Below are 22,025 nucleotides of genomic sequence, written 5' to 3'. Positions count from 1 at the left end.
GTAATTGCATTAAAAGAACCTAAAGCTTCCACTGTGCTATTGCTGTGCTATGACTTGGAGGTTTGGATATATGAATTTATTCTTGTCACAAAGCTTCTAAGGGGTTTCCCAGGTGGCACTAGCAGTAAAGAACCCTCCTGCCAATGCAGGAGATGCAAAAGACTTGGGTTTGATCCCTGGGACCAATCCCTAGGTCAGGAAGATCCCCTGGAGTAAGAAATGGCAACATAATCCAGTATTCTTGCCTGGAAAATTCCATGGACAGCAGAGCCTGGCACGCTAGAGTCCATGGGGCCTCAAAGAGTTGAACACGACTTCATGACAAACCCTTGGAATTTCCCAAGTGATAGCAGTGCCTTTTATTATTTGTAATAAGCTCCTTTGATTATACCTGAATTCATGTTAATGCAGTGGCTTTCTGGTCGCCAGAAAGGCCAAATATGTGATGAACGGGTGGGAATTTTCCACTCCACCCACCTTATTTGGACCTCCAGGAAGGGGAAGGGGTCCTGGAAATCGGATTATACAGACTCTTACCCAACGAGGTTCAGAGACCTTCTAAGGTGCTGGTAGGGTGGCACACCTGGAGGTGAGCTTGGAAGCGCCTATCTCATCCTCCATGTCTTGCTCTATATGTCTCTTCCCTCTGGTTGTTTGTTTGAGCCTGTAAAATAAACCTTAGTTCTGTGAGTCATTCTAGCTAATTATTGATCTTGGGAGTGGGGAGTTGTGGGAACCCAAGAATTTGTAGTCAGCCCAGCAGAAGTATGTATGCCCCAGGCACCCCATTTGCAACTGGCATCGGAAATAGGGTCAATCTTATGGGACTGAGCTCTTCAGCTTGTAGGATGTGACACTCACCCCAGGCAGACAGTGTAAGAACTGAACTGGGCTGTTGGGCACCCAGGTGGTGGTAGAGAATTTGTTGTTAATGTGGGGAAAATCTCCATAAAGGAGCCAACTACAAAAAGAGAGTTCCCCACTGCAGAGTATAAAGACCCAGAACTTTCTTACCACCATCCTCTATTTATCGGTAATATGCAAAAAAAAAAAAAAAGTTTGAAATAAAAGGCAAATCTCTGGCAGGAGGCTCTGTGTATTACTGTGAAGAGCTTCACAGGAGATCCAGTGCAGAATGGCATTCTAGACCCTCACCATTGTTGGTGAGAGAGACAGCATCTCTACCAGCAAGTTGATCACCACTGGCATCCCCCTGGAGCTTAAGGCACCATGGTTCTTTTGCTCCAAAGGAATGTGTATGTCTGTAGTACATATTAATAGAGACCTTTATCTGAAAAGATGGAATATTTCTACATGGAGTTCTTTTATGTTGAATAATCCTATAATATAACTCCTATAATATAACACACTCAGTGGTGTCTGACTCTTTGCGACCCCAGGCTCCTCTGTCCATGGGATTTTCCCAGGCAAGAACACTAGAATGGGTTACCATTTCCTCCTCCAGGGGATCTTCCTGCCCCAGGGATTGAACCTGGGTCTCCTACATTGCAGGCAGATTCCTTACCATCTGAACTAAAGCAATAAAGAATCCTTTTATCTGAAAAGATGGAATAGTTCTATATGGGGAATCTTTGACGTTGCATAATCCTATAATAAATACGAAGAATTTGGAAATGCTGTCCATCTTATCATGGGTTCTCTGACAAAACAGAGCTTAATGCAAGGATTAAGGTGTTAATTGGGGAGGTGCAAGCCCATGGTAGCAAGGGTACAGAAAAGATAAGTAAGGCTGGGAAAGGTGGAATAAAGAAGTTTGGGGTTACAAAGTTACTTTGAAGCCAGTGGAATTAGTGTAATACATTCACTGAAGATGGACACAGTTTCATCCCGTGTCCATCATGAAAACGGAGGGACATCCCATCACGTCCATGGGATGGAGCTGGTTGATGGTGACCTTTCCCCCACAGGCCTCCTTACTCCATTTCTGAGTGTTTCTTAGAGGAGAAGGACTGCCAGGGGCCCAGCACAGCCCACTCACACCTCTCCCTTCCACTGCCTGTGGCCACACCCCAGAGAGCCCAGCCAAGGCCCAACAGTTGAATTCACATCACCCAGTACCACCTATGGTGCACCAGGACCCCAGAAGTGAATCAGACCTTGTCGTTACGATTTGATTGCTAATAATAATAGCCACCCCTATTGCCACCGGTTACTATAGCACCAGTTTTGTGTCTGGCACATAAACATAAACACACACACATTACACATGCATCTTGTTTAATTCTGACCGCAACCTTGAAGAAGATATACATCACTTTTCCATTTTGCAGATGGAGAAACTGAGGCTCAGATGTGTTCTAGACCTTGCCCAAGAGCACCAAAGGGTTAAGAGGGGCCTGGGTTAGGCTCAAAACACATTTTGAACTTCTATGAGGAGGTCAATCGAAGAACATGCTAGAGGGATAGTCTTTGTTCCTTAATCACCAGGTTTTCTCAATACGCTATGGAGTGCTGTATGGCCAATGCACCGCAATGCACTTCAGGCTAAGGTTTCTGTGTGGCTCCCTGTCTGGCTACTTGTGTGTCCAGATGAGGGCTCACCCAGAGCAGTGAAGCCCTCTTCCCCTTCCTCAGTGCAGCATGGCCTGAGAGCTCATGGGCTGGGCCTGGACCCCCAGAGACGGGGTATCGCTTGCACAGAGCTGTGGGGTCCTCTCGTCCTTTGCCCTCACTTTCCGGCCCTCTTCCCTGGTGAGGTGACCCTCCAGCATGCCTGAGCATCTGGCCACTCCTGAGAAATGAAACCCGCACCACCCTGGTCTGAGGCTGCTGTGGTGTGGTGTGAAAAGTGTCCCTTCGAAATTCTCATCATCAGGAAGTAGATGCCTGGGATACCACAGTCACTCCCTTTAAGGGAACAAGCAACCATTCTTGACAAGCTGAAATATTTTTTTAAGCTAAGAAGCGGCTGCTCTAAAGTTGCTAAAACTGAGTCAATATTTGGCTTCAATCCCCAGGACAAATAACAGTATAGAGAAAACTTTTAGAGTTGCGGGTGCTGTATAGACAAATGAATGCAGCCAACTGTATGTTTTGCACATGGGCAATGAATTGGATGTTTGAAGGTGTTATCTTTCATTTGTTTCTTTCTTTTTTTCTTTTTTGTCTCACAGCTAGGCTTGTGAGATCTTAGTTCCCCAACCAGAGGTGGAAGCCTGGGCCACCGCAATGAAAACACTGAGTCCTAACCATTGGACCACCAGGGAATTCCCCTCTTTCACTTGATTGGAAGCAAAAGAAGCATTTTAAATACTCTTATATGTAGCTATTTACTTATTTGGCTGCCATAGGTCTTAGTTGCAGCATGTGGGAGCTTTGATCTGATTGGCAACACATGCACTCTTAGTGTGGCATGTGGGATCTACTTCCTTGACCAGGGATCAAACCCTGCACTGGGGCTTCCCTGGTGGCTCTGTGGTGAAGAATCCAGCTGCCAATGTGGGAGACACGGGTTCGAACCCTGATCCGGGAAGATCCCACGTGCTGCAGAACAACTCAGCCCGTGCACCACCACTTCTGAGCCTGTGCTCTCGATCCCCGGAGCCACAGCTAGTGAGTCCACGTGCCACAGCTACTGAAGCCCACGCACCCTAGAGCCTGTGCTCAGCAACAAGAGAAGCCCCTGCAATGAGGAGCCCAAGCACCGCCATAGAGAGTAGCCCCTGCTTGCCACAACTAGAGAAAAGCCCTCGCAGCAAGGGAGATCCAGCGCAGCTAAAAACAAACAAATAAAATTCAAACAAACAAACAAACCCTGCATTGAGCACAGAGTCTTAGCCACTGGACCACAGGGAAGTCCCCAAAAGATGAATTTTTGTAAAGCACAAAAAAGGGAATAGTGGCACAATGCAAATATGAGACTTGCAAATCCTTGATGATAAATGTTCCATAACAGGCTGTATTTTTGCTGTTGTTGAACACGTTTTTGCCAAATTTGCAATGCCCTGTGAATGCTTTCCGTGAAGCAGGAGAGATTTCTCTCCGAGTAGGGAGGCTTTGTGGGTCTCCTTGGCCTCTCTTTGGCCCAGGATCCACAGGTATCTCAGACTTGAGCCTGTCGGGCTGTCCCTCTCTCAGGTGGACGACACACAGTTAGAGCTGGCTTCATGGGTCTGAGGCCAGGGCAGGCCTCAGGACCCTGCACTCTGAAGGGCACCAAGTTTGGTTTAACGCACTGGAATTGATCAGCATCTTGAAATTCATCATAATTTTATCTTTGAATTTGTGTCTTGTAAGGAAAGTCCAGTGGGGTAAGGGGGCCAGTGCCACGCACTTGGGGCCTCCTGCTCACACATGGTCTTGCATCCTGCCACCTTCCTGTCTCTTTGGAACGTGCTCTCATCCTCTGGTACACCTGGCTTCACCTGGCCTTCTCCCCACCCTGCTACCACTGGCCATCCTTCTCTAGACAGGCAGCAGTGTGGTGCGTTCAGCAGGGTGACCTGGCCAGGGCAAGCCTTTTTCCCACTCTCATACAGGTGCTGAGCATATCCTGGCTTGGAGGTTTAGGACATGGATGGGACTGTAGTCCTGTGGAAAGGTTAGATGCCTGACTTGACTCCCTGGAGCATCTACCTGGTGGCTGACAGGAGGGGTAACCTGGTCATCAGTGGATCCCAGATGGGTATACCAAGTCTTGAGACTTGCCTATCCTACTGCTCATTTGTGAGGGGTCTGCACATCTCCTGTGAGTATCCACATGCTGGAAGGAGTGTGACATTAATTAAATAAAAGGAGCATAGGGTGGATTGAGAGAGAAATCGCAGAAAGAAGGAAAATGCTTTAGCTTTCCTCCTGCTTTCTGAGCAAAGGACCCTGCCATTTCATTTTGCACTGAGCCTGGTGGATTACATAGCCAATCGTGTATGCAGGGTTGTGCTGGAGCCAGCTCTCACTGGCTGCCCACTCCACATCCAGTGATGTCATGTTAGAAACTTGAAAGGGCCCTGGTGATAATATTAACAAGACAGAAATCAGGCAAATGCTGCAAACCAGGACTTTTTTTTTTTTTTTTGAACTGGTTGTTAAACATTTACCAGTACACCATTGCACAGAACACTCAATAACACTGGAAACTTCTTCCTCTTGCTATTTTTATCGGCTATGCTGGGCAGGCCCAAACTTCTAGGGGGACAGTGCAGAGCCACGGAAGGAAAGCTAGGGGCAAAAAAAGAAAAAAAAACAGCTTACTAAGTGCCCAGACCATTTCACCACCATTTCTGGGATGAGGAGACAAGCTCAGAGAGGTAATGGACTCACCCAACACCACACAGCAGGACAGCTACTGAGCTCACATTGGGCCCAAGGTCCTAGCTCTTAGGAGAGGTTCTTTAGAGCCACATGTCCCCTGTGTCCAGTACAGGGTTCTGAACTTCAAGAATAAACTGAGATGAGGGGCCTAGGCGGAAAGGCAAGAGGGGAGTCAGAGAAGGACCCATAAGTCTCAAACCCTACACTTTTGTCCTCTTCCAGGATCCTCACAGCCTGAGGCAGAGGCCTAAATGAACGGGCAGCAGGACAGAATGTTCCAGCAGCCACTGACTAGATCAGAGGCACAAATATTTGCTAAGCCCAGAGGCCTCCCAGACACACTGGCAGGGTTCAGGGAAGCAGGTATATGGAGGCTCTTCTTCTGGAGCCAGGGAATCCAGGAGAGGGAGAAGCCCCTCAGAGAGGTCCGCACTGATCCCATTTGCATTGTCACACTTATATTTGAGTCCCTTACTCCCTCAAGTATGTCAAGCCCAACCGCAAAGCACCTTCTCAGCCATGAGCAGAACAGGGAGATGACCCCCACTTTACAGATAAGAAAACTGAGGCCCACTGAGGGAAGAGAACATACTCAAGGGCTGGGAAATGGGGGAGCTTAAAGTGGAGGTAGGATGGGAAAGCTCGCCCCCAATACCAACAGTCTCCTGCATCTGGTCTACTGCCCTCCTACTCAAGAAGTGCCCTTGAACCTCACTGGCCTGGAGTATTATTTCCTAGTCTCTCATATCTGGCCAGAGCTCCTGTACCCTTGCTTCTTACAGCTCCCAAGGGTTACTCTCTCCCCTGGGGAACCTCCCCTCTCTTCTTACCTCCCAAGTCAGGGAGCCCTTCCTGCCTTACACCCTCGGCAAATCTTGACCCTCTTGCCCTACCTAGCTTGGACCTGGCCTCCAGTCCAGAAAGCCCTCCAGGAATGCTTGCTGCTCACAGAGCCCTTGCCTTTTCAGGAGTGAAAGCATGAGGGATCTGAGTTCTTCTCATTAGTGGGAGTAAAACAGGGGCTTGGAGCCTACTTGCAACTCTGTTACCAACTCACAGGGTGATCTGGGGCTATCCTGTTCTCTCTGAGCCTCCTTTGCCTCATCTGGACTCAGTTTGCCTGCCCCACCAGGGCGCTGAGACTGGGTGGGAAAACCTTGACTGTGGGCACAGGTCACAGCTGCTAGAGTTCTTGTTGGCATCAGCACTGTCCAAGCCTTGGGCTCCATCCAGACCACTGTCATCCAACCATACAGCGTATCACCTTCTGCCGCTCCTCCAGGGGTAGGAGGCCTGAGCCTAGCCTGAGAGCTCAGCTAGGGTGGGTGCTGGGCACACAGGCACTCTTGCTCTCCTCCACTGGCCCCAGTGAACCAGGCGAAGGCATGGAGCTGGGAGGGGCTGCAGATAGAGGAGTTGGAGGCCACCTTGAGTCTCAGACCCCGACAGCTCTGCCCTTCAATCCTCCGGGGTTTTAATGACTTTTCCCAATCAAGAGCAAACTCTGTCTCCATGGCAGCAAGACTAGGAAGGACCCCTGGGAAATACTAGAAGTTTTTTCCCCTGGAGGCCAATTTTGGAAGGTCCAGATAAGTGCTCCCCATAATGCCTAGAATCAGAGACTGTCTTGGCAGTGCATCGTATAGAAGCCTGCTTCCCATAGTACAGATGAGAAAACCGACACCTAGACAGTTTCAGGGACTTGATACCACTGCAGGTAGCTGAAGCTCCAAAACTTTGGCCACCTGATGCGAAGAACTGACTCAATGGAAAAGACCCTGATGCTGCGAAAGACTGAAGGTGGGAGGAGAAGGGGGTGACAGAGGATGAGATGGTTGGATGGTATCACCGACTCAATGGACATGAGTTTGAGGAAGCTCCGGGAGATGGCGAAGGACAGGGAAGCCTGGCGTGCTGCAGTCCATGGGGTCGCAAAGAGTCGGACACTAAGCGACTTAACAACCACCACTGCAGGGGAGACGCTAGTACGTTCAGAAAGGCGGGACCTCGCCTGGAAGGTGCAAGCTCCAGCTGTTTACTTAGTTTTAACGCAAAGAGTTGACTCATTGGGAAAGACTCTGATGCTGGGAGGGATTGGGGGCAGGAGGAGAAGGGGACGACAGAGGATGAGATGGCTGGATGGCATCACGGACTCGATGGACGCGAGTCTGAGTGAACTCCGGGAGTTGGTGATGGACAGGGAGGCCTGGCGTGCTGCGATTCATGGAGTCGCAAAGAGTCGGACACGACTGAGCGACTGAACTGAACTGAACTGAACGCTATTCTGAGTTGCTTTAGGGGTCAGCTGCTCGCAGTCACCCCTGGGCACCGCTTTAGGTCTTCAAACATCTAAGACTGAAACAAGACCAATCCACTGGAGCTCTGTTTCGAGGCTCTGGACCCTTCGGATCCCAAGGAGGACAGAATCGTGCGCTCTCAGCGACCAGTGTGGGGGCCCCAGGGGGCGGGGCGCACCGGGGGCGGGGCCCAGGCGCCTATGACTCCGCCCCCGGTAAACTCCCGACTCGGTAAACAAGCCGCGGCGGCGCCTGGGGCTTCTCGTGCAAGCCCGGCGCCGAGTTACATCAAGGTCCCCTGGAGTTTCAAGCCCCGGCCGCCTGGTCCCCGCAGCCCTCGCCCGCCCGCCCGCCGCCTGTGTCCGAGGAGCGGAGAGTCGGCGAGGCATCTCCCTCCCCAGGCTTCTCAGAGCAGGAAGGCCTCCAGGTTTTCTCGGGCGGCCCCTGGGACTTCGTGGAAACCGATTCAGCTGGAGAGAAGGGGCTACGGCGTGGCCGCACAGGAACTGCACCTCAGTTTCCCCACCTGTGAAACCAGGGGGCTGCGTGAGGGTTCTGTGCCATCCAACCAGGGGCAGGAGAGGTGCGCCCTGACCCCGGGGCGAGGGGCCGACCCCCGAAAGAAATGGCTGCGGCCAGAGCCGGGCTTTTTCCTTGAGCGGTGTAGCTCGCAAAAAGCCAGGTGTCCCAGAACGCAGACCCTCCCCTTCGAGGGGCCTGGATGACCGTGAGTCACACAGAACAAAAAGATGACTTTATAGTATCCTAGCATCTCCCCTTTCCCGATTTGCGGCGGGACAGCGACCCTCTGGGTAGAAGGAAGACCTGCCCGCCACCCCCACAGCGGGTTTGCGTTCTGAAAAAGGTGTTGCGGCGCAATATCCGCAGCTTGCACGTCGGAGCCTGAGTTGAGCCTCAGGCGCCGGAGGAGGCAGAGGGCCCCCGCCACTGGCCTGCACTAGATGGGCCAGAACAGGCCTGGGGGGCCGCAGAAGGGACGCTGGCCCCATCGAGCCGGGTCGGGGACACCACGGTTTGGTGATTGTGTACCTGCGCTCTCCAGTAAGGTAACCACTAGCCACTCGTGGCTGTTGAACACTTGAAATATAGTGTGGGGACCCACTTGGAACCACAAAGTTGGCATGAAGATCCTTTTAAGCTGAGGATATTTGAGATTCAACAGATGCAGGAAAATAGTCTCCTGGGAGCTTCCCTTATCTGACGAAAAGCAGCAGCTTCTGGGAAATGAGGCTACCATAAATCCCCTCTCCAGGGGAGTTTCAAGGCCCTAAAGAAGACAAGAGACCATTCATACTTGTATAGACAATTATTACCACAAACTTTCTTACAATGGTTCGCCTAAAAACCCATTTATCATTCCTGAAGAAGTCTTATTTGTTTTTTTCCCATAGAAGTCATTATTTCCCCTCGATTTTTTCCTCAGTTAGGTTTGTAAACCTTTAATCATTTAATGAGCCAGCTACTTCCTTTATTGGCTCCCAAATGCATACGAAATATACTTTTTTCTTCTGTTAATCTGTCTTTTGTCAATTTAATTTTCTGGCCTCTGCAACTGAACCTGGAAGGGCAAAGGAAACTTTCCTCCCGTGCAGGGGCTAGTTGGCATGAATACGTGCAAGAGTGTAAAATACAGGATTTCAAAGGCTTAGTTTGAAGTAAAAGAATGGCATGAATCATTTTAAAATTTAATTAAAAATTTCATGTATTGATTACATATAATATTTTGGATAAATTGGGTTAAATAAAATATATTCAAATTAATTTCACCTGTTTTCTTCTCGCGTCCACTAGAAAATTTTTTAAAAACATGTGGCTGGTATTATATTTCTATTGGCCAGAACTACTAAATGTCAGGTGACCTTGTGTCTTTGGGTTTACTTTTACCAGGCAACATCAACACGGCTTTATTAACTGAATGCTCAGTCAGGTCCTGAGCAGCTCCCTGGGGCGAGGCAGAGGGGGGGTTGGAGAAGGCAGAGGCACTGTGCCAGTCCTCAAGAAGTTGCCAAGCCCCTCTTGGCTCCCAGCTCAGCCTGGCTGGGTCCTCCTGCAGTCTTGCCTCCCCTCCTCCGCAGGACACTCAGGCCAGCAGAAGGCTGGGCAGAGGAACCTGGGGCCTGCCAGGGCTCTGGGAACTCAGGGAGGGAGCTCTACACAGGCCAAGGGTTCAGAAGACAGTGTGGCCAGTGGCCAGAAACCATGGCTGGCCTTTGAGAGCTATTCCCATAGCCAGGACCACAGAGGAGCCTTTCAGCTGCCCATTCCCCAGCCTCACTACACAGCACCTCCTGCCCATCAATTAGTGGCAGCAAAGCCCTCTCTCTACAAGCCCTCCCAGTACCACCTGGCAGTATTGCAGCAGGTTCCCCAGCTCTCTCATCCTCTCTGCCAGCTCCTGTTCTCCAGGCCCTGCTTGATTAAAAGATGTGCCTGATCATCAAAGGGGTACAGGCTGATGTCTGAGAAAGAAAGATAGCCCAGACGCACGCATACACATACAAAACCCACACCACTTCTGCAGCTGGTTATTTCTGATTAACAGCCCACACCTGGTCATTTGAGGGCTGTCCTAGTTGGTATGACCCAGGTTTAACCCATGCAGCTGATATGAATGTGACAGCTTTACAGCTCTGTAAAGCTAACCAGACCTGTACATAGTTAAAACAACCTTATCTAACATTCCTTTTTCTTCTCCTGTATAAACTTGCTCACAATAATAGTAGCTACCACTCTTATCGTGTTTATTGTGTGCCAGGCACTGTGCTAGTGGCTTATACATATTAATTAACTTAATTTGAATTCAGTTGGATTTCAGGCACAACAACCCTATGACGTCTGTACTGTTATTATCCATTGTTCATGGGTGAGGAAACCAAGGCACAGAAACGTTAAATCAACTTGCTCAAGGTCACAGAGCTAGAAAGGGGCAAAACTTGGATCAAAACTAGGCTGTCTGGCTTTGTGTTTGTGCTGCAAATCACTTCATTACACAGCTTCTCCCCCGCATACTGGAGGAATCTATTGTGTTTTGTTTTCCTTGACTGCTTCCTTTGCTAACCGGTTTATGGTAAACCTCTAACAGTGCTCACCATCTAAAACCTGAGATTGCCTTTCACATATTAAAAATGAGGTAGCAAAGTGACCAAACTCATGGGGAAGAAGAAATAAATCCCAGAGGAATAAATCTTCCTATCCTTTGTCCATTTCTCTATGTGGGTGGGCAGGAAAGCACTGTCTGTGAAGGGGTGTAGCTTGTTAAAAGAGACATTGTAGCTGAAGGTTGCGAGGCCTGGGCTGATAGGTGCCCTTAGTTTAGCAAGCTGCCTGGGCGGGCTTAGAAATGGAGACCTAGCTGGTTTGCTGGGGTGGGGGCGGGAAGGCTAAATTGCTACAAATGAGGGTAGGAGAACAAGCATTTCAGACAGGGGTTGGGGAAGCCCTAGAAGATGTCTGCAAGCTGTGGCCTGAGTCAGGTGTGGCAGGACAGGAAACTGCTGATGGGTTTTAAAACAAGATGGCCTCTGTTTGGTTGCCTGCAGTGCTTAGCTGTGATGCTCCTCTCCATCCTCCTGACCTTTGGTGGAAACCCAACACTGATGCTGCTTTGTGCCCGACAGTGCTGAGGAGCTAAGGGGCTGGAGTGGGTGTCGGGATCCAGCCTGGGGAGGAGTGGGCCTGGAGGCGACGGGCACAGGGCGAGCTGCTGCATGGAGAAAGAGCAGTTGCTCTGGCAGCCTCCGAGTTGCTGGGGAGGTCATGGTGCCTGGCAGCTGCAGGCTGGGCAGTGTGTAAGGATGTCCAGCCCCTGGAGTCCAGCGCACGCTCTGCTCTCACTGTCAGGCGCTCTGGTGCAGGGCTGTCTGCCCAGCGTGGCGCCTTTCCCCCAGCTGTGTGGGCTGGCAGCGGCCCTGTGTGGAGCCTCTGCTCAAAGCTGAAGACTTGAGGCCTCTCCCGCAGCAACCGCACCACTCGGGTCCCTCACGCAGCGCAGGTCCTGGGCTGCTGCTCTAGACCATCCTGAGTCAGAGAAAGACCCACAGGGCCTCATCCGAACTCCTGATTCCGTCTCCTGCCTCTTTCTGGGGCTGCGGTAGGTCCACCTCCTCTGGGCAGCCTGCCTCCCCAAGTGCGTCCAGCCTGTGGGACGTCAAAGACAAATGGGGCCCACGATGGGAGTCCCAAGGGATATACTACGAGCCGTACAGCATCTGCATTTTCTGATCAGAGTTTGGTTTGGTTTGGTTTTGAAGTTAGAGCAGACTCGAGGGTTTGTTTTATTTATCCATTCCTATTGTTTATAATGAACCTGTGCACCAGATACATTGATTTTCTAATTTAGTCTCACAACATATCATTGAGTATTTTTACTCCTAAATTACAGATGAGAAAACAGAGTCAGGGGACCCAATCCCTGTCTGTATGGTACAGGTCTTCCAGTTTGGTATGGATGGGGAGGCTGCAGCCTGGGCTTCAAGTGGGAAAAGGGGAACCAGTGAGGGCTGTGCTTTTCATTTGCTTCCACTATAAGAAAGGAAGAAAGGCGTAAGAGTCCTGTCTCAGAGATGAGAAAACCGGCCAACTGTGTCCAGGGACTGGCCTGAGCTCACAAAGCTTGGCTGGGGTGCAGCCAGGATGCAAACTCGCCTTTGCTAGTCTGGCAGAGGAACTCAGTGTAACCCCCAAAGCAGTGAGTGCAGGGGCAGGTCTAGGGATGGGGGAGGGTGGGCATGGAGTTAGGGGAACAAAATCAGAGTAGAGGGCCATGGACACCCCCACCTCAACACTCACCCTCTCCACACTTCCTTATCCCAGGCTAGGGGGCTTTCAGGACCCTGAGTGACTAGTGGGTCCTGTGGACACACACAGAGGCCATGCATACCTTGGCATAACAGGTGTGACAGAGTCCAAGACACAGAACAAAGGGGGAATTCCCTGGCAGTACAGTGGTTTAGGGTTCCGTGCTTGCACTGCAGGGGGTATGGGTTCCATCCCTGGTCAGGGAACTAAGAATCCTGCATGCTGTGTGGGCTCAGCCTTAAAAAAAAAAAAAAAAGAACAAGGGGGTGAGCCAATGAATGTATAAATGAATGAGGAAAAGAATGAATGAAAAGCCATGTTCGAAGGTGTGTCTGTTCGTGTGTGGCTGGGCTTCTGAGTGGTTGCAATGTCTGCGCCTTGTCCTCCAAGCTCCTGTGAGCCTGGCCTGGCTGGGAAGGCTCCATTCCAGGCACGCTGGCAGGAGCGCAGGGCTGGGAGTGAGGAACTCCAGCTTGGGGTCTGCTTCTGTTGCTCCCTGGCAGTGAGAGCTTGAGCTTGAGGTCCCTTCACCTGAGCTGCCCCATCTGCACGACTGGCCCACTAGCCCACAGCTCTGGCAACTGCTGTCCACTACAGTCCACTGAGCTCCATGAACTGTAAGGCTCTAGGCCCATGATGTCCTTGTTATGAGAAAAGTCAACAGCCCTGGACAGAGTCCACAGGCAGCAGGGTGGGCAGGAGATTGGACAGGAAATGGGGAGGGGTAGAGGCAGGACTAGGTCTGGCTGAGTGAGGCTAGGGAGGGGGCAGGCCTCCAGTACTGTGGAGACGGGGTGCTCTTGGCTGTTCCAGGACAGACCCCCACTTGCTGCACAGCCCAGTTTGGTGCCCCCCACCCCTTGGCTTCACCTTCAGCTCACCCTGGGTTCCTCACATCCACACTCTCGCCTAGTCTGCCTGCTTGCCCCACAAGGTGGGTGGGCAGTTATCCTAATTGTATACCCACAGAAGCTGTGCTTCAGGGAGGTAAAATGATTCACCTAAGGCAACACAGCTAAGAAGCAGCACAGGCAGGATGTGAGCTGAGGACGGGGCACCCCCAGCCCAGAGTGTGGGCCTTTGACCTTCAGTGCCCTGGCCCTGGGAGCACATTCTTAAGCTCAGGGAGGGTCCTCAGTCTCCTCTGAGGCCTGTCTCGACTTGCCGGGGTGAAAAGCCCCGTACCCTGGTAGAAGTGTATCAGATCACAGTGATGGTCCTGGCCTCCCAGGGACTGGCTCCCAGCCATAGCCCAGGGGTGGGGCGGTGGTTAGCACTCCACCCGCCCTGACTGGAATCTTGGAGTCAGCCAATCAGAGGGCCCCTCAAAGTCCACAGGAGTGCGTGGGACTGAAGTGGTTGCAGGAGTGGATGAGAGGTGGCCCCGGTTCTGGGCTGGCCCTGATTGAGGACTGAAGCAGACTGTTCGTGGAGGGCAGACACAGGCTGTGGTCAGATGGGCCCAGGGAGCTGCCCAGGTCTTTCACACCCAAGCCAGATCCTCTTCCGGATTCACCAGCTTCCCCTGCTGCCGCCCACCGCCCCCACAGTCGAGCTGAGTAGTGGGAAGAGTTGCCCTCCAAATGCCTTCACATTTGCCCTTGGCGCTCAAGGCTTTATGCTGCCCCTTCTAGGGAAAACCGGGGCCACGGTCACAGGCAGGGCACAGGCTGACTAGAGCCTCATACTTCTGCCCTCCACCGTCAGCACCCATGGTGCAGGTCAGAGGATGCCCCTGTGGACTTGAGGGTGCATAAGGAGGATCCGGCCAGGGGCAGTGGGAGCCCTCAGATTGCCCCCTGGAGGCAAGGAGCCATGGGGGGTTCTGAGTCCCTTTGCCTTAACTGAACAACCCCCCTGCAAGGCCTTTTGCCCTACTAGGATCACCCTGGTGTGTTTCCTGGCTGTTTCCTCAGACTTGGGACAGGGATGAGGATGGAGCTGGAACTGGAGTGGGGATGAAGATGGGCTGGGAACTGGAGGCTTAAGAGCAGGAGACGTTATTGGAAGGGTCTGCCTGGCCCTCCCCTGCAGCAGGGAGCCTCTGGAGGGAGGAGGGATGGAGGGGGGAGGGTTGGCTTTCTGGCCTTCCCACCATGACTTACAGGACTTCTCCTTTCTAGAGAAGGGAAAGCAGGCCTCAACCCTGCACTTTCTCAGGGTCCCGAGGCTTTCTCAGGAACTGGCCTGAGGAAGGAGTGAGAACACAGGCTCCCTGAGTGCTTATCAAGCACCTGAGAACACTGGGCACTTGAGCCTTACCTGAGGCAGGAGCATCAGTTCAACAGTCAAAGACTCTGTAGGTTAGCGAGGTGAAGGGCCTCCTTGCCTGAGGTCCCACAGCCACGAGTGGCAAGTTGGTATCTGGGATGGGGTTAAGTGTATGGATGTGAGAGTTGGACTGTGAAGAAGGCTGAGCACCGAAGAATTGATGCTTTTGAACTGTGGTGTTGGAGAAGACTCTTGAGAGTCCCTTGGACTGCGAGGAGATCCAACCAGTCCATTCTGAAGGAGATCAGCCCTGGGTGTTCTTTGGAAGGAATGATGCTAAAGCTGAAACTCCAGTACTTTGGCCACCTCATGGGAAGAGTTGATTCATTGGAAAAGACTCTGATGCTGGGAGGGATTGGGGGCAGGAGAAGGGGACGACAGAGGTTGAGATGGCTGGATGGCATCACGGACTCGACGGACGTGAGTCTGAGTGAACTCCGGGAGATTGGTGATGGACAGGGAGGCCTGGCATGCTGTGATGCATGGGGTCGCAAAGAGTCGGACATGACTGAGCGACTGAACTGAACTAAGTGGCTGGTGGCTTTTTTTTTTTTTTCCCACCAGAGCATCCTTAAGAAAGCCATGTTTATCCCCAGGAAGGAGGCATTGATGGGGAGTTTTGGCACCAGAACATTGAGACAGCAGTTTCAAAGCAGTGGGACTTTTCTAGACTGAACTGGAGACTCGTTGCAGGGGCAGGCCGGGCCCCGGCCAAGTATCCTCCCCCAGTTGCTCTGTATTTGCCTTTCCGGCCGCTAGGGCTCCAGTCTCAGGGTTGACCACAGCCTGGTATCAGCCCTAAGCCACCCCAGTCTGTGGGTTCTGGCTTGGGGTGAGGCTGACTTCCTGCCTGTCTGTGTCCCCTGCGCCATTCAAACTGGTTGGTTGGTTACCTGGGCCTCACATGCCCTCCCTCACATCCTCCCCTAAGCCTGGGCAGTACCTGGTGGGACCCCCATCCCTGTCAAGACCTCTCTCCCTGGGTCAGTGCTGCTGTGAGTCTGGGAGACGGAGACAAAGGCTGTGACCCTCATCTCCTGCCCCATGGCCTGGGTCCCCCCACGCCACTTGCCTGCCTACCACCTCCATAGCACTATGGCTCGCCCCACACCTCACATCCTGTGATTCTCTCTGGAACCTGGGGGCTGTTCCTATGACTGTCCCACTGTTAAAAATGTGGAAACTGAGCTCAGTCAGGGGACATCTCGGCCTGCCCTGACCCCAGAGACTCTCCACTGTGCTGCGGCCTCACACACCCTGACAACCTCTCACATTGTGCCACTTCCTTTTGTCTCCTACAGTGGGGCCTTTCTGACCCCACCAGCCACAAGCTGTCCCCACCCCACCCTTAGCTCCCTGATCTGACCCTACCCTTTTGCCCCCTTCCCTTGGGGACTCAGCTGTCCTCTTAACTTCCCCTGCCTATCACCCTGATATCCCACCCACCCAGGGGTCCCTAAATAAGCAGAGCTGTTGAGAAGGTGTGGGTGGGTGCTGAGAAGGGTCCCAGAGATTGCTGGGAGAAGCCTTGTCCCGGGAGGACAAGGCTCCTAGCCCCCTACTCCAATCCGAGGGGTTCTTCAGATGGCTCCACTGCCCAGTGCTAGGAAGCCCACATCAGCTGAGGGCACCTCTGGGTGCAGGGAGACTGATGGGGCCTTGCGCCCTGGCCCCTGGGCCTGCCTGAACCTGCCCAGCCCTGGGCCCTGAGGTCATGGAGACCTCCTCAAACCCCTTCCCCAGGGGGTGCTGTTCAAAGGCAGACAGGCCTGATGAGGTGCTAATTACTGAGCTAATTGGAGCTGAGTGAGCTACAGATGGCCTGGCTGACAGGAGGGAGGAACTGCCCAGGGGAGGGGGCTGTCCACAGAGGGTGAGGAGGAGGCCCAGGGCCAGAGTCGGCTGTGTTTGTTCAGGAATTGTTGATTTACCAGCCCTGGCCAGCTGTGTTGCGGCGCATCCTGGTCTCTTCCACACCTCAGCCCTGGCCCTGGCTTTCTCTCCACAAGAAGACTTGTGCTCTGAGGCCGCACATGTTGGAAGGGATATTTCCTGAGCACTGGGGAGCAGAGTGCTCTGCTCCAGGGAGACTGGAGGAGGAGGGCGGTCAACCCCGTCCTGGTGTAACAGGAAGGAAAGGGACAGGGCACAAACTTTTGAAAGAATGATATAGCCCAAGGACACAACATAAACCAACTAGAATCAAATGGGACCAAGATGGCAGACAAGATTAGACCTCGATCCTCAATCAGCAAGTGAAATGACACACCCAGAGGTGTCATGACAATTCCAAGGCACTGCCAAAAGACCAAGGAGTGGGCATGACCCAAATCTTGGAAATCTCCACTCCTTCCTCAAAATAGATGGAATAATCCTCCCACTCATTAGCATATGAAATTCAGTTCAGTTCAGTCGCTCAGTCATGTCTGACTCTTTGCGACCCCATGAACCACAGCACGCCAGGCCTCCCTGTCCATTACCAACTCCTGGAGTCCACCCAAACCCATGTCCATTGAGTCGGTGATGCCATCCAATCATCTCATCCTCTGCCATCCCCTTCACCTCCTGCCCTCAGTCTTTCCCAGCATCAGGGTCTCTTCAAATGAGTCAGCCCTTTGCATCAGGTGGCCAAAGTATTGGAGTTTCAGCTTCAACATCAGTCCTTCCAATGAACACTCAGGACTGATCGCCTTTAGGATGGACTGGTTGGATCTCCTTGCAGTCCAAGGGACTCTCAAGAGTATTCTCCAACACCACAGTTCAGAAGCATCAATTCTTTGGCGCTCAGCTTTCTTTATAGTAAAACACTCATATCCATACATGACCATTGGAAAAACCATAGCCTTGACTAGAGGGACCTTTGTTGGCAAAGTAATGTCTCTGCTTTTTAATATGCTGTCTAGGTTGGTCATAACTTTTCTTCCAAGGAGTTAGTGTCTTTTAATTTCATGGCTGTAGTCACCATCTGCAGTGATTTTGGAGCCCCTCAAACTAAAGTCAGCCACTGTTTCCACTGTTTCCCCATCTATTTGCCATGAAGTGATGGGACTGGATGCCATGATCTTAGTTTTCTGAATGTTGAGCTTTAAGCCAACTTTTTCACTCTCTTCTTTCACTTTCATCAAGAGGCTCTTTGTCTAAGATAATCATTGTATCTACAACTGTGGGCAGGAATCCCTTAGAAGAAATGGAGTAGCCATCATAGTCAACAAAAGAGTCCAAAATGCAGTACTTGGATGCAATCTCAAAAGCGACAGAATGATCTCTATTCATTTCCAAGGCAAACAATTCAATATCAGGGTAATCCAAGTGTACGCCCTGACCAGTAATGCTGAAGAAGCTGAAGTTGAATGGTTCTAACTAACACCCCCAAAAGATGTCTTCTTCATTATAGGGGACTGGAGTGCAAAAGTAGGAAGTCAAGAAACACCTGGAGTAACAGGCAAATTTGGCCTTGGAGTACAGAATGAAGCAGGGCAAAGGCTAATAGAGTTTTGCCAAGAGAATGCACTGGTCATAGCATTTGAAATTACCCAGCCTGTAAAAACTAACCACGCCATATTTGGCGGCCGCACTCGCCCTCTGCGATGGCCCACACTCGCTCTATAAAGTGTGCTTCTCTCTGAATCTGAACAACCTCCTTCTTACTTATCACTTTCCCTCTCACTGAATTCTTTCTGTCATGAGACATCAAGAATCTGAGCTTCGTTAGGTCCTGAAATCAGGTACCATGGGTTTGGACTGGGTTTGAGTCCCGTGCACATGGGCTCAAGTCCCAGTCTGTGGTAAACAGTTTCACTGGGGTGGCAGGTGTGGGGCTGGGGCCCCTTGAGCTGGGTCATTGCGAAGGGGTCTGGGGCTCATGCCAGCCCTGACTCTTTCTGGACCTTGGCCTGAGCCCTGTCCCTCAAGAACAGACCCGTGTGGGCTGGAGAGCCTGAGGAGGTGGATTTGTGCTCTATAATCAAGGAGGCGCACACATAAGGGATGAGACTGACGCCCAGACAGAGGGTGGGGGAGTTAGTATGGCCATCTCGATGCAACTTTTAAGGATTCTCTTCACAGCCCACCTTTCTGGCACAGTAATTCTCAGCACCCTGGAGAGAGAGGGTCTTTGTTCACGTAAGGCCAGAACCCAGGCCTCAGTAGAACAGTATGTGACTGTCATTCACATCAGCCTAGGTGTCTCAGCCCACAGCAGCTCTAGCCCCATTGACACCCTGTGGCTCCTGACCACACTCTGCATTCTGTCTGGTCTCCAGGCCTTTAGAAAGCTGTCCCCAACCCTCCGCCCCCTCCCCCACCCAAAGCATATCCTCTCTGCTCCTTTCTGCCTAGTTAAGTCCTCTCCACTCTGCAGGCTCTGGTTCCATCTGCATCTCAGACAGCTCTGTGACCTTCCACTTGACCTGCAGCCCTGGCTTCTCCACACCATTTCCTCAGGGGGCCCAGGACCCAGACCAGGTAATCAGGAGAGAAAGCTGGGAGGCTAAACCTCCCCCAGGTGAATGCTTGTCCCCACTTCTCCTTCCTCCTAGGATGCTCTCAGAACTCAGTGAGATAGTGGGTATGAAAGGCCATTGGTAGTAATACAGGTTTAATAACATGATGACAATTATTCCAATTTTCCAAGTCCCCACTTCTGGGCCAGGCACCACATTAGGTACTTTCCATGCTTATCTTCTCACAGCAACCCTCCAGGGCTGTAGTTTCTATTGTCCGCACTTTTCAAGGAGGAACTGGAGGCTCAGCGAGGTCAAGCAACCCATCCAAAGTTACACAGCAGTTAAGTGACAGTCTGGGGACTCTTGAGTCCCTCCCCTCACAATGGGGCGGGGGGTTGTTATTATTTTTTTGCCAACCTGTTTCCTTCCCCCTTTCCCCTCCCTCCCTGCCTGTTACCCTCTGCCTGGTGAGTTTGCATCATTACTAGGGCTCAGGGGTCCAATTAGGGGATCTCCTCAAGGGAGCAGACTGAGGCAATCCCTATCCCAAGGGGGCCTCCCTGAGCCAAAGTTTTAATTAGCCATCACTGCTCTTCCTGAAACTCTGACTTGCCCATGGTGACACCAGCCAGGCTGGCTCTGTGGCAAGAGGCAGGACTGGCACCCAACCCAGCAGCACAGATGAAGCAACCCTCGTATGGGAGGGAAGCATGCCTGGGTTCCCATCCCTGCACAGCTCCTATAGGTTCACCTCAACTTATGTTCTTTAATCCATTAAGTGGATTAATGTAATAAATGAATTAAGTGACTTAACCCATTAAATGGATTACATAAGTTAATCACATTAATATTTATTATTGTTGTTTAGTTGCTAAGTCACATCTGACTCTTTTGTGACCCCATGGACTGTAACCTGCCCTGCTCCTCTGTCCCTGGAATCTCCCAGGCAAGAATACTGGGGTGGGTTGCCATTTCCTTCTCCAGGGGATCTTCCCAACCTAGGCATCAAAACTGTGTCTTCTACATTGAGGCAACTGAGTCTCAGGCAATCAACATGTCCAGGGTCACACAACCACTGAGAGGCAGGGCAGGATTTAAAGGCAAAGCCCAAACCCTGTAACCTGGGAAAACAGACTCCTTGTGTCCCTACCTCAGACCACAGGGTAGTGCCCTCAGTCCCTAAAGAGGGAAAAGTGCCCCTCTCTGCTCCTACTCAGCCTCCCAGAAACCTGAGTATGGGTGTTTGTGTGGGAGACCCTGGAGACCCCCTTAATGGGGCAGGGCTGTGGGTCTAGCTGAGAAAACGATCAGGAGTTTCTGAGGCTGCAGCTCTGAAGCATCACCCCCTCTCCTCCCAGGCACATGAAGCCTCCTGAAGTGACCCTGGCCTTAACTGGCCTGACTGTATGGCACCCCCCTCGGCAGCAATAGCTATGCCAGCCCGAAGCCAGAGCCGAGCCCTTGGATGCAGTTGCCTGGTAACCAGCCCTAAGTGATGGAAACCCCAGTAGGCCATTAACGAGGGCACAATGCCAACTGCCCAGCCCAAACCCCACTGCCCCAGCTGGCTTTAGGAAGGCTTCGATGGACAGTACACCTGGCCTGCCCACGGTAGGACAAGAGGGTGCTCCAGCAGTGAGGGAGGGGGCCCAGGCAGGGCCAGGAGGAACTGGGTTGGCAATCTCCCAAGACCTTTGAACTGGGGAGCTGAGGGAAGGTAAATCCCTATGGAGGCCAAGGCCTGACCGAGGTGAGGTGAGCACTGGGCAGGAGTCAGGGTTGTGGGTACAGCTCGCTCAGGCCCAAACCACCATCCTGGAAGCAGCTGTGCTGTTCTGCCCAGGGCATGGAGGCCGGGGGAGGGGATCCCCAGAGAGAGGCCCTGGATGGGGAAAGGAAAGGAGGTGATTAGAGAGGCTGGCAGGAGTCCAGGCTCCGGTCGGGGGAGCAGCCTCCTGCAACACTGAGGGGGAAGTGCGTCAGCCTCTCCCTGTCTCTCAGGGGCTCTTCTCTGCTTCTCACAACCCCAGCCCCAGGTTGGGGGCCTCCAAGGAAGGGCCTGCAGGCATCCAGGTGGAACTTAGCCAGGTGTTTCTCCCTCCTAGGTCTGGGGGTAGGAGGCTGAACAAGAAGGAAGCCAGTGTTCAGACTGGAACAGGCCTTAGGAGACCTGAACCAGCTCCTTACTTTCCCCATGTTGACCAATGGGCTGCCGCTGGTCTGGGGTTTGCAGTCTCTGGTCCTGAGAGGCAAAGGGGGGCGTGCAGGGGAGCCTTTGCAGCAAAGGCTCCTCTTAGGCTCTTACCTCTGGGCCTGGGGAGGTTTTTCTGCCTTTCCTCCCCTTCAGATGTGCAGAGTCCTGCTTTGCCATGAACCCATCTCTCCACGACCATGGCTTGACTTAGCTTTGTGCTAGGTACTGGAGTCCCAGCTCTCAGGTAGACCCATGCCCTGCCCAGGACCAAGGTCCATCTCCAGGTTAGTAGGGGAGCCCAGCTTGCCACCAGCCAGTTTAGCAGAATGCTAAGGGGCCTCAGAAGAGGTGACCAGACTGAGCCTGGAGCTCTGGAAGTCTTCTTGGAGGAAAGGACCTGAGCTGAGCCTTGAAGGCCAATAGGAGTTAGTAAAAAAAGAGCTAGACAGGCAGCCAAGGTCCAGGGAGAGAATCTTCCACAGCATGGAGGTGTCACCCGGCAAGGAAGCTGGACTCTGGGAGCTGCAGTGGCAGGCTGGCTAGAGAGGGTCAGTGAGGAGACAGGCAGAAGCCAGAGTGGAAAACTGGACGCTGAAGGCACTGGGGAGCTCCCCAGTGGTGTAGTCCCAGGGGCAGATGTAGGCATTAGAACCACCTTCCTGGAGTTAGGGAGGGAATGTTTCCCACTGCTTCCAGCACCTAGCCAGAACCTTACCCACACACCCCCAC

The 22,025-nt window shown here is 52.2% G+C and overlaps 1 long non-coding RNA gene across 4 annotated transcripts in view; it reads right to left on the bottom strand.

Moving 5' to 3' along the window:
* Positions 1-22,025, bottom strand: part of LOC138423810 (uncharacterized) — a 54,165-nt gene that overhangs the window by 27,328 nt on the left and 4,812 nt on the right. The window contains exon 4 of one of the 4 annotated variants that reach the window (XR_011250459.1): positions 5,022-5,178. The exons of 2 other annotated variants lie outside the window; for them this stretch is intronic. This is a non-coding gene — a long non-coding RNA (uncharacterized lncRNA). Of the gene's footprint in view, positions 1-5,021; positions 5,179-19,237; positions 20,985-22,025 lie in introns of those variants that run through there. One more of the 4 variants, XR_011250458.1, reaches the window with a different exon arrangement.

Source organism: Ovis canadensis, chromosome 18 (assembly GCF_042477335.2).
Source record: "Ovis canadensis isolate MfBH-ARS-UI-01 breed Bighorn chromosome 18, ARS-UI_OviCan_v2, whole genome shotgun sequence".
NCBI classification, from domain to species: Eukaryota; Metazoa; Chordata; class Mammalia; order Artiodactyla; family Bovidae; genus Ovis; species Ovis canadensis.
Note: the sequence above shows the minus strand (reverse complement) of the source record. Positions and strands in the feature narration are given on the sequence as shown.